The following is a 9,179-nucleotide window of genomic DNA, read 5'->3' as shown; positions in this document are numbered from 1 at the left end:
AATACATTAAACAGGCAGGTATTCACAGCCACAGGCGAGGCAGCTGGGGAGAAGGACGGGGTGTGATAAAAGGGGGATTAGCATGGATTCATCAACTCTCTCTATCACAGGAAAGCCATGAGTGCTACATGAAGCTTCTCTGCGATTGTCAGGAGGGGAGCTCAGCAGGTTTGTCTGCTGAAGTGGCACAAGGTGTCAACAAAGCATTTGTGCCTTGTCTTCGATGGTAGACATTTTTATACTTAAAATCTCAAATCATCAGCAATTGGCTGGTGTGTATAAAAATGCATATGAAGTACAGAGTTATGGACTTCATGTATGTAATATTCCACTGATTTAAAAAACTGTAAATATGATGCACATTTTTAAACATAAAGTCTCTTTTGTTTACGAGTATAAAAAATGACGCTGCCTGGACATATACATATAGATGATATTGCAAAGTCCTGATTGGTGGATGAAAGTATTCTGACATCACTCATTTATGATGCTGTTGCTCAGAAGAATTGAATGAATGAGAAAATGTGTTTTCAGGCCTTTAATGTTGGAAAAATCTGCTTTGTATGCTCATTCCTGGTCTTCATCAAAGCTGATGTTGACATTAGGTGAAATATTCAAATACAAATCCCAGGTTTTTTGTATGGCTGCACCCTTCCACAAAACTTTGAGATCGCCACTAGATTAAACTGATGTGTGTCTGAACAACGTTTAGCGTTTGGGGTTTAGTCAAAAAGGCATCTTGCTTCCTGGAACAACGCTGAACCATGCTTGTGTGCCTGTGTCACTTTAACCCACAGTGTCCCTGCATACAAACCTCCATTTAAGGAACCTGCCTTGAAGCTTCATCACCCCAGAGTATAATTTTGTCACTCTGAGGGCGTAATTTTCCACCAGCTGCAGTCAGAAAGAGGCACAGGTGCGACACACTTGCGACTGTAATTTTGCAGACAGGTGTCAGTAAATGATCTGTGTATGAAGAGAACTTGTTTGAAAATCAGTTATTCGAAATATTTCTGTCTTTTTCTGTGTGAAGAACTTGAATGTCATCGGCTGAGTCACGAGACAGAGCGCTGCCGTCTCTCTTCCCTTTTTGTCTTTTATTTATTTATTTATTTATTTTTTCCATCGCTTGGTCTGACTACACGGACGATGGTGACACTATGTTCAGTGAAGAAGATGAGTTGAATATTTCAGAGGCAGCCTGGAGCAGTCATAGACACAGACACCTACATCACAGACAGATACGTGGCGGACACAATAACAATATAATGCAATCTAACAGAAGAGCTCTGTGATGAACTCAACCTTTTGTGAGGAAAATATCAGGAACACCAACGTGTCCAGCACCACAAGCTCCCAACACATAAAACCTGAACACTGACATTTGCCCAGAAGTAGTTTTTGCAGGGCTACTATTATGGACTGTCACTCTTATTGTGCCCACCCCCTTGTAAATATACTTTATTTTACATTGGCTCCTCAAGGTTAAGTGGATGTGCTCATGCAATTATTAGAAAGTGCATGAATCTAAATCTAAAAGTGTGTTGTTGTTGTTTTTTGTTATGGCTGCATTAAGGAAGTTTGTGATAGTACAGTATTGTGACCCAGCTCTAGAGGTCTTTGTGGTTTGCAGCTTCATTAGGGTGAAAGTCAAGTCTCAGAGGTATCAAACACAAAAGAGATGTCTTTTTAAAGCATAGAACGGAGACAACTGAAAATCTGAAATGACATCCTGTCAGCCGGCGCCACTGGGCAGCGCTCCAACCTGGTCCTCCTTCATCTCAGTGCCGCTTGTGATAGCATCGATCGCTCAGATCTCATTCACAGCCTAAAGGATTTCTTTTGGGGGGAATTAGAGGCCCAGCTCCTTAATGAGTAAAGAGTTTTCTGTCAACACAGGAAGCTCTTACTCTAGAAACGACCACTCAATCCAGAACCAGATCCTTTACTGATCATTCTGAGCTAATGTGCATCTCAGAAACTTGTTATTCAGTCATCACATAAAAAATAAAAAAAAACGTCCTCACTGTTTGAATGTGTCTAGATGACTCAATTAATATCTCACATTTAGAGAAGATCAGACATTTCTTTGAAAAAAAAATGTCAGGAAATGTGCAGATTTCACTAATTCACATTAGCTCTGTTCTATTCAAGCATCCCTGTAAGCTGTGACACTGACTACGTTTACATGCACGCTAACTTTCCACCATTTGACATGGCTCTTATGAACAGCACATTACTACATATTTCAAATTAGGCCTTACTCCAAATGTAGCATAAGACATGTTGGACATGTTGATATTATTCAGGTTTTATTAGCATTCTTTGGAGAGAGTATGCACACACAGCCTCCTGCCTGTTTGGGGTCATCTCTGTGTGTCGCCTCTCCAGCAGTCTGGAGGGCTGAAGCAGAGATACACGCACAGAAGAAAAGCCATCATTGATGGTCAGACGGAGAAACCCCCCAACTTTTAAACATTATGAAAGACTTGATATAAACAGGATTTTGGAAAGGCGCAAATACCACAACAAATAATGACGCATGTCATTACTTTAATTGGAGCACGCACGGCTGCATGTAAACAGGGGTATTAGTGGAATATTCATTTTCATTAGCCATGTAAACAGCTTCATCGAAATATTGCCTTTTTCAAAATCGGGGCAAAAACCAGAATATTTCGTGCATGTAAATGTAGTCAGTGTGATGACGGGCCGGCATGCACAATACCAGGACCCTGACACCGAAGCAGCCAAATGGAATTCAGCCATCATTCATTTTATTCTTCAAAATTTTGACAACCTCTAATTAAGATCCTTCTATCCTGGAATTAGGAGACAATTGCCGCATTTCACAGTATCATATGAATGCGATGCTGAAATATGAGTGACAGATAAACAGCGGAGCACAGAGTGACACGATGTGATTATTTTTGATCTCTATCAATTTGTCGTCACTTACTGATCGAATGTCAGTGGATGCATTGAAATCACATCCTTTGGTTTCTGATTAATTGAGCAGGAACTGAATCAAGCATCTGTATGTGAATAAGCCGCTCAGCGATAATGTATTTGATATAGAAATGGCTGCAGAAAAAGAACAGTTCTAGTATTTGGTTGGAGTAAATCTCTCTCTCTCTCTCTCTCTCTATATATATATATATATATATATATATATATGTATACACATATATATTTCTGTTTTTTTCACTCCAAAATGCAGATGAATTAAATAAATACATCCTTACATGTGCACAAACACATGCGCAGACGCTTGCAATCAGCAGCAGCCCCAATCAGAGCAGCAGCAGACACGCTCATCCATCTTTATCACTGCAGCAACACACTTGTAAGAATTGGCAATAAGCACACACACACACTCTTCCTGTCTTTCCATCTTTCTCCCTTCATTCTTGCTTTTTCACCCTTCCTCTGCCTCTGAGTCTCCTCGTCTGTTGCATGAGCTTCACATGAGAGACGGTTCAGGGCTGACAGCACATTTATCAGACAGACAGACTTCATATCACAGTGTGGATGAAGGGTACGGTGAGCTCAGCTTATACGACGTGCTGATGTTGATTTACTGAAAGAGGCCGGCTGCAGGATGTCTCTCTGAAACAGACTCAGTGATCCTGTTGTTCAGCCGCCGGTGACTTGATTGTTTATGCAGGAAAATGTCAGTTAACAGTGAGCCATATTTGACAGGAGTGGGGCTTTTTTTGTGTGTGAGAGGTGTTAATTGGCTTGTCGTGATCTCTGTGTGTCGACGATTGGTCAGACTCTGAATATGAGCAAGATGGCGATTGGCTGACTGCGCCTATGGATGTAACCAGGGGGAGTTTGAAAGCTGACACACGCGTTGCTTTAACTCCAATCAGGGGTCATTATAGGCAGATAAAACAGCCTCTTTGTATGTATGAGTGTTTGTTCTCATGTACGCTACGCTCTGTTTCTCACTTATCCTGACACTGACAGGGACAAAGTGGCAGCTGAGTCAGCGTTGCTGTCATGACTTTAAGTGGGCAGACACACACACACACACACACACGCACACACGCCCGAATCCCTCCCTGTGATTATCACCTGGATTGTTACAGATGAGTTGGTGCTGTGGAACAACAAATCCCTGTTTGTCACTCCTTTGTACAGTGTATTCGCCTGAATTATAACTAACTGTTATCACACTAACACACCCACGCACTGTGACCACACAGCAGCACACTGGAGGAGGTGGCCAGCTCTGTTGTAAGAGCTCTGCAGTGTGTTTAGGATGCTTAAAAGTCACTGATCCTCTACTGACATTCATCTTTCTGTTGGAAAACTCACAGATGGAGTGTGTGGGACTGAGGCAAATGCCCTGGTGTGTGGCTCACATCATTTAAATGCTGCAGAGTTGAATTTGTTTTTTGCAATGCCAATAAGCAGAGAGAGATTCTGTCCAAGACATTTATATAGGTCATATGAATATTTAGTTTAGCTGGCTGTTTTTTCTGCTACAGTGAGGGTATGACTGTTTTACTATAATCAATATAAAGGGTTACATTCAAAACTGGACAAACTGGACAAAACACCTCTTTCCCAGGAAGTAATTTTCTAATCATTTCCTGGTCACAAGTAGTACTTTAGCAGTAATAATACAGAAAAATAGGAAAAACCTCAATTTCAATCCAAGTAACTCTTAATTCATTATCAATTGATTATTGGGAATTAAATGTTCATGTTTAGCTCACCTGCTCTGCACTAACTAAAAGACCCAGAGTACAATCTGAACACTGTCTTCATTATCAGTAGGCCTGTTAAATGACATAGTTATTTCCAGAAAATGCCTCAATCAAAAACCAAACAAAAATACTGTTCAGAAATTGTCGTCCCTTAAATCAAAGTGTTCCCGAAAAATCGTATTTAACATTAATTGCTCAAGATTAAAAAAGGGTTTATCATGACTTCTTTATTTGGAATCACAAGAATTCATAAAGAAAAACTCAAAATTCAATGGTAATGATACAAGATTTTTTGTTCAATCCCAGCAATCTGTGCTTGGTAGTTTAAAGGTACATAGTCTTTTCCGAAATTAAACTCATCATATGCATCGATTCATACAGAACCAAAAGATCTTTCAACACTGTGTCGGTGCTGAAATTAGCAAAGTGACGTGCTGTACCTTGTTTATGTCCAAAATTTAAAGTAGTGATCTCAAAGAGTAATTGCTTGTGTGTTTTTGGACCTCATTTCCCAGAGATTCAAACGGCCTGTGTGACATCAGTCAGTGGGCCGTTGGCACCTGGGCCACGCCTCCGCAACAATTCAAGGTTTGTCCAGCCGGAGTAACTGTTTACTTGCAACGCTCGCAGAGACTGGAAACACAGTACGCCGCCTCACACACACGTGAGCTGAAGAGCGAGTCTGTTGTGTTAGCTCTGTTTACCCTCTCTGCTGGACAAACCGCTGCTGAGTGATGGAGAACGTGTGCACCACTTATGATTTTTGTCTCCACAGACACCCAGTTTGTAATACTGCAAAGTATCACCATTATGTTGCCTCACTAGATAAAGATCTAAAGAGTCTTAACAGACATTTACTTAAATTAAAATCTTTGAGATTATCACTTTAAAGAAAAGACACTGTTTAATAGGAGTGGCTGAAAGTTCCCGCCCTATATTTTCCTTATTTCCTCTCAGTATGTTTGTGTGAGTGTGTTTGTGATAAAATACAATCAGTCAATTGCTCTCTCTTTGAGTTTAGAGTGGGATCTGCAGAAAAAAAAGAGACAGATCATCAGCAGCACTCTATCTGAATCCTTAGAGATAACATCTTTATTTCTTTAATCAAAAATATTTATATCAGCCAATACTTTCTGCATAAGTTCTCACATCACAGTAATACATACTCTTTATACAGTCAGTACATTCATTAGGAGGAAAAAAATGAATTATGCAAGCCTATAATCACTCCAGTACAATCAAAAAACACAGTTTTGAAACACTGCCATGGAGAAAGGTAAAAGACTGCTCAAAAAAGGTCATTGTGTAGAAAATCACAATCAGAAAAATACCAACAAAGATGCCAGAAGCGTCACTGTACATTCAGGGATATATCGTTATAATACTGTGCTGTATGTAAATATATTCATCATGACTGAGTATAAATACATGTTTGAGTTCATACATTACAGGTCCTATGGCACAAACACTTTTTAAAGCTCCTTTCTGTCTAACACGGACATTATATACCCGCACACACACACACACTCACACACACACACACACACACGTACACACACTGCAGAGCTACACAGGTAGAGAGAGATGGAGAGGAAACTGAGCAGAGCAGGATGTGTGAGAGAGAAAATATAATTTTACCCTCTGATTGATTTATGTTTGCTTATCTTTTTAATATCTGGCTGAACAAAATATAGATCCTGTGCTTTTTTTTTTCGTTTCTTCATAATGTGGAAGATTTCTTGGCATCACCTCCTCCCCCTCACACACTCACCCCCTCCCACTCGCTCCCGAGAGCCTCACGTGGGAGACGAAGCGACACCTGCATGTGACACTCTTTCAAGCCCCCGACTCATCCCTTTCGTTTGGTTTCCCAGCATGCCTGCCTGTTTCCCTGGAGGCCGCGGGAGCTGGTTCTCGCACAAATGTCACATTAACATGGCCGCAACACTGGATGGGGTTAACACGTGAAATAAATGTCATGGCAACATTGATCTGGCATCAGCTCCTCAGGCTGAAGCCCACATAATTTTTTGTGAGCTCATTTTCCTAATGATCACAGTCTGATCATTAGGCTGTATCGGTTAGGATTAAAGCACATTTTAGTGCCTTTACAGGAAATGAAATGTAAAGTCCTGCTGGGAATGACTGGCAGTCAAGCAGCCCGCTGAGTGATTACTGGTCATCAACCTTTTGGACCTTCATCTCCATCACATCACGCTCAACATCCACCAGCATCAACTCAACCTCCTTCACTTAGCGGATCAATTTTCTGATGAGAAATGATGCCGCGATGTGCTCAGTACACACATGTAGCACAAAGGACTAGAGGGTAATCAGTTAACGAGTAACAAAAAAGGGCACTTGTGAAATTAACTTTGAGCAAGTGTATTTGACTTAAAGTGGGAGGAAAGAGGGAGGAGTGGGAGGAGTACAGAGTGAAGGGGGTGAGGAGCAAGTGGCAATCGCTACTCCCTCGTTCGCTTCGCAATTTTGAAGAAAATCAATTTGTGGGGGAACAAAGAAATGGGAATTTAGAGCGGAGGAGCCGGTTATGGCTTGAGTGCACAATTGAGCTGGAAAAGAGGGAGTTTGGAAGTTGGAGAATTAGGTTTGCTCTGATTAAAGTGACCTGTGATGGGAAAAGAAATTGGCAAGACCATCATATAAACTAACAGTTAGAGTCTGTGCAAACACAGCACTTACAAAAAAATGGTCTTTTAATGTAGCTCTGACAGGAAATTGAAGGCACCCCCTCCTCCCTTTTTTTTTTTTTTTTAGCCACAGTTGCTATTTTATCTGAGCTATTTCAACAGTTGTATTGCTGAGATTGTTTGGGTTTGGCCAAAACTTTAAATACTTGTGGGGTGAAGGGACAGAAAAATAACATCTGTAGAATGAAAACTTCTTAATTTCCTATGCGCTTTCATACTGTGTAAGTATTGTTACATATTTTTCCTTCCAGTAAAAGGCACATTTTGACCTGCTCTATGCTAATAACTTCTCATGTCTGTGGAAAAAGTATCTTATCTTAGCCGTGGAGTGTGTCATGGTGGATCCATGACACCCTCCATGGCTCTCTAAGCAGTTCAGTAATTTGACTGGTCTGAAACCACACTAATGCCACAGCTCAAATCATATCGGCTGGAGGGAAGCGATGCGAAAGATTTTCATGTTTTCTTCTTGTGAGTTCACATCAACAGAGACATATCATCAGCAGCACTCTGTCATATGAATGTTGCATCGGCATTGTGGCAGCTTTATTCCTACTGTTTACCTTGTGATCATGACGAAAGATAAAATAGTTGATGCTGTAAGAAAACTCCTGTGAGTGAGTGTTGCATGTTGCAGTGTTTTGGCATCTCGGGAGCCTTCACTTATTTCTCAAACTCGATTTCCTTTCCTAACTAATGCTGCTCTCTGCATGGTTTAACACAGGGCTGACATGACATGAACTCTATTTGAAAGTCCAAAACTGGTAATTACTGGAACTCCAGTATGACCTGAACGTGGCATACACTCATCCATTGACATATACCCTACAGACCATATTTACAGGGTTGACATTTTGGTCACGCTCAGGCTGGGAAGCGATAATGTCGTCCTGCTGTGTTCCAGGTTGCAGGTTTGTAGAAACGAAGGGAATCTGACAAATCGTTCTCATTTCACCTCTTCCTGTTTGATCAGCAGCTGAAAAGACAACGGACAGCAACAATCCGGAGGGACACGATAAAGATTTGTCAGTTTGTCTGTACGACTTGCAGCCTGGAACACAGCAGTAAAACATCATCCTTTTAATAACGACGTCTGAGCTTCACACACTGAGCGAGGACACAGTGTGCACATTGTCTGTTGGTGGCTGAGCTGTATCTACTTTAAATGTTTGGTCTTTAATTTTATTGTTTTAATTATTTATCTTCTACACTCATCTTATTTATAAGTGCATTAAAGCACAAAACACAAGGCGGTGTTTAAGAGAATCCCAATTTAACCCAAATATAAAACCAGTAAACAAGTATAAACTTGTGTAAAATTCTAATAAAGTTCGCTGTACTTCAAAACTGGTTTAGATTATATTATTTAACTCATAAACTGTATAAAAAGGCTGATTTAAACTTGAAGAGTCACTGTGTCACCATGCATACTTCAGCAATAAAGTTTAAATGTTATTATAACAGACTTGAAAAATGCCCAAAACTACAACACCTTTGCCCCGATTTTCAGCTGCAGCCAGTTTTTGCTGTAATAGTCGCTATGGTGAGAATAAGAGGAATGACGCACCTCCGGTCACCTCCCGAAGTGTCTGAAACGTTTGAGTGTCGAACAGGAGTTTGGAGGGCATGACTTTATCAGCTGTGACAGACACACCTAACATTCATCAGATTAAAGGTCTTATCCATTTAAAAAAAAAGAGGCCCGATCCATCCAGGTAAGTATTAGCAGAAATCTGCCCTTTGGCACTGC

This window comes from Chelmon rostratus, chromosome 17 (genome assembly GCF_017976325.1).
Source record: "Chelmon rostratus isolate fCheRos1 chromosome 17, fCheRos1.pri, whole genome shotgun sequence".
NCBI lineage: Eukaryota > Metazoa > Chordata > Actinopteri > Chaetodontiformes > Chaetodontidae > Chelmon > Chelmon rostratus.
The sequence above is the reverse complement of the archived record's forward strand: the minus strand, read 5'-3'. Positions refer to the sequence as shown.